The following is a 3,173-nucleotide window of genomic DNA, read 5'->3' as shown; positions in this document are numbered from 1 at the left end:
GCAGAGAGATTTGGTGTGCCGTTGTCCCAGGAAAAGACCGTCTGCCCTGTGCAAGATTTGTCATTTCTAGGCATTGAGATTGATATGATGTTTGCTCAGTTGGGAGAGCATATGACTGACGACCGCAAGGTTCAGGGTTTGATCCCGGAAGTTGGCAAGCTTTATAACAACTTGTTTACCGGTAATTGTACATAATGCGTGTAAGTCCCATATCTGGAGGTTAAATGTTGGGGGGTTAGGAATCCAGCTGCTTTTTGGGTTAGAATGAAGTTATATATTGTATATATCAGGCTTTTGCTTATATTTAGCTGGTATAAAATATAAATATGTCTAAAGTTTGCGTATATACAATATATATATATTACACACACCCAAACCTACATATATACACACATATAACAATAATATATCAATAATATACACACATACATACACAAAAATATACTCACACATATACAGTATACACCAACTGTATAGACACACATATAAATATTTATGGTGAATACATTAGGCTATAAGAGTTGAAGACTGTCATTACACACGCTGCCACTTACTCTAGGTTTATTTTATTTTCTTAAAAAAAAAAAAAAAAAGGAACCGTTGCTGTCAGAAGTGGGATTCGAACCCACGCCTCCAGGGGAGACTGCGACCTGAACGCAGCGCCTTAGACCGCTCGGCCATCCTGACTGCTGACTCTGAGAATGCTCCCTGGTGACACAACAGTTCGCACCACCAGGGATGTCAGTACTAACAGTGATAGCTGTGTAACGTGTCTACAGCTGGCAGAATGTGGGAGATCTATTATTCGTGGAGTGTGACACAGTCATTACACAAGAGTACATATCTAGGAGGAGAGCGATGGAAAAGGCGTCTGATCCTTTTTTTTTTCTGCATGCTATGTGCGGCTTTTGGCACTAAAAACTCACAAAAAACAAGTCGAGACAGAAAAAGAAGATGATTTTTGACTTTGCGCCAAATTCACGAATCATGAAGAAAACGAGGCTGAAGTTGGTTTCTTATTCAGCAATTTTTTCTTTTCTTGTTTTGACAGGTTTAACAACAAAAAATAAGCAACACAATAATAAAAAACAATGCAGTGAGGTGCCCTGATGTGAATACATTTAAAATCAGTGTAAAAAATTATAAAACTGGCACAAAAATGGGCATCAAAGGGCGATAATGAAAGGGTTAAATCAATTTGAGCCACTGAAATCACATTAAGAATACAGATAATGATGCCCTGCATCAAACCCAGGTCCCTCCAGCCTGGCCCAAATGGGTTCTGGGCATCAGAATTGGCATCAAAGTGGGCACACAGCCAATTTTCACAGATTTGAATAAGTAACTGATGTTTTTAAAGGGTTAAACGACTTTGGGCCACGGATGTCACTCTAAGAAGACACAGATGGTGATGCCCTGCGTCAAACCCAGGTCCCTCCAGCCTGGCCCAAATGAGTTATGGGCACCAGAACTGGCATCAAAGTGGGCACACAGTCGATTTTCACAGGTTTGAATAAATGATGTATTTAAGGGGTTAAATGACTTTGGGCCACTGATGTCACACTAAGAACAGACAGATAGTGATGCCCTGCATCAAACCCAGGTCTCTCCAGCCTGGCCCAAATGGGTTATGGGCACCAGAACTGGCATGAAAGTGGGCACACAGTCGATTTTCACAGGTTTGAATAAATGATGTTTTTAAGGGGTTAAATGACTTTGGGCCACTGATGTCACACTAAGAACAGACAGATAGTGATGCCCTGCATCAAATCCAGGTCCCTCCAGCCTGGCCCAAATGGGTTCTGGGCATCAGAATTGGCATCAAAGTGGGCAAAGAGCAAATTTTCACAGGTTTGAATAAGTAGCTGATGTTTTTAAGGGGTTAAATGACTTTGGGCCACTGATTTCACACTATGCGTACACATAAACTGATGCCCCGCATCAAAACTAGGTTCCTCCAGCATGGCCCAAAAGGGTTCTGGGCATCAGAATTGCCACCAAAGTGGGCACACAGCCAATTTTCACAGATTTGAATAAGTAACTGATGTTTTTAAACGGTGAACTGACTTTGGGCCATTGATCTCACAGTATGAATACACAGATAATGAGGCCCCGCATCAAACTCAGGTCCCTTCAGCCTGACCCAAATGGGTTATTGGCACCAGATCTGGCATCAAAGTGGGCACACAGTCGATTTTCACAGGTTTGAATAAGTAGCTGAAATTTTTAAGGGGTTAAATGACTTTGGGCCACTAATGTCACACTAAGAATACACAGAGAGAGAGTGATGCCCTGCATCAAACCCAGGTCCCTCCAGCCTGGCCCAAATGGGTTCTGGGCATCAGAATTGGCATCAAAGTGGGCACACAGCCAATTTTCACAGATTTGAATAAGTAACTGATGTTTTTAAGGGGTTAAACGACTTTGGACCACTGATGTCACACTAAGAAGACACAGATGGTGATGCCCTGCATCAATCTCAGGTCCTTTCAGCTTGGACCAAATGGGTTATTGGCACCAGAACTGGCATCAAAGTGGGCACATAGTCGATTTTCACAGGTTTGAATAAGTAACTGGTGTTTTTAAGGGGTTAAATGACTTTGGGCCACTGATGTCACACTATGAATGCACAGATAGTCATGCCCTGCCCCAAACCCAGGTCCCTCCAGCCTGGCACAAATGGGTTCTGGGCATCAGAATTGGCATCAAAGAGGACAAACAGCCAATTTTCACAGATTTGGATAAGTAACTGATGTTGTTAAGGGGTTAAATGACTTTGGACCACTGATTTCACACTATGAGTACACCGACAGTGATGCCCTGCATCAAACCCAGGTCCCTCCAGCCTGGCTCAAATGCGTTCTGGCCATCAGAATTGGCATCAAAATGGGCAAACAACCAATTTTCACAGATTTGAATAAGTAATTGATGTTTTTAAGGGGTTAAATGATTTTGGCCCACTGATTTAACACTGTGAGTACACATAAACTGATGCCCCGCATCAAACCCAGGTTCCTCCAGCCTGGCCCAAATTGGTTTTGGGCATCAGAATTGGCATAAAAGTGGGCACACAGACAATTTTCTCAGATTTGAATAAGTAACTGATGTTTTTAAGGGGTTAAATGACTTTGGGCCACTGATGTAACACTATGAATACACAGATCGTGATGCCC

At 42.5% G+C, this 3,173-nt stretch overlaps 1 non-coding gene across 1 annotated transcript; it reads right to left on the bottom strand.

Annotated features, from left to right (window-relative positions):
* Nucleotides 1-604: 604 nt before the first annotated feature.
* Nucleotides 605-687, bottom strand: TRNAL-CAG (transfer RNA leucine (anticodon CAG)). The gene has a single exon. It is a non-coding gene; the product is annotated as a tRNA-Leu (tRNA).
* Between the last annotated feature and the right edge of the window lie 2,486 nt (nucleotides 688-3,173).

This window comes from Dendrobates tinctorius, unplaced genomic scaffold (assembly GCF_039654945.1).
Source record: "Dendrobates tinctorius isolate UK_male_01 unplaced genomic scaffold, ASM3965494v1 ptg000086l, whole genome shotgun sequence".
In the NCBI taxonomy this organism is placed as follows: domain Eukaryota; kingdom Metazoa; phylum Chordata; class Amphibia; order Anura; family Dendrobatidae; genus Dendrobates; species Dendrobates tinctorius.
This window is presented reverse-complemented; position numbering and strand designations above follow the sequence as displayed.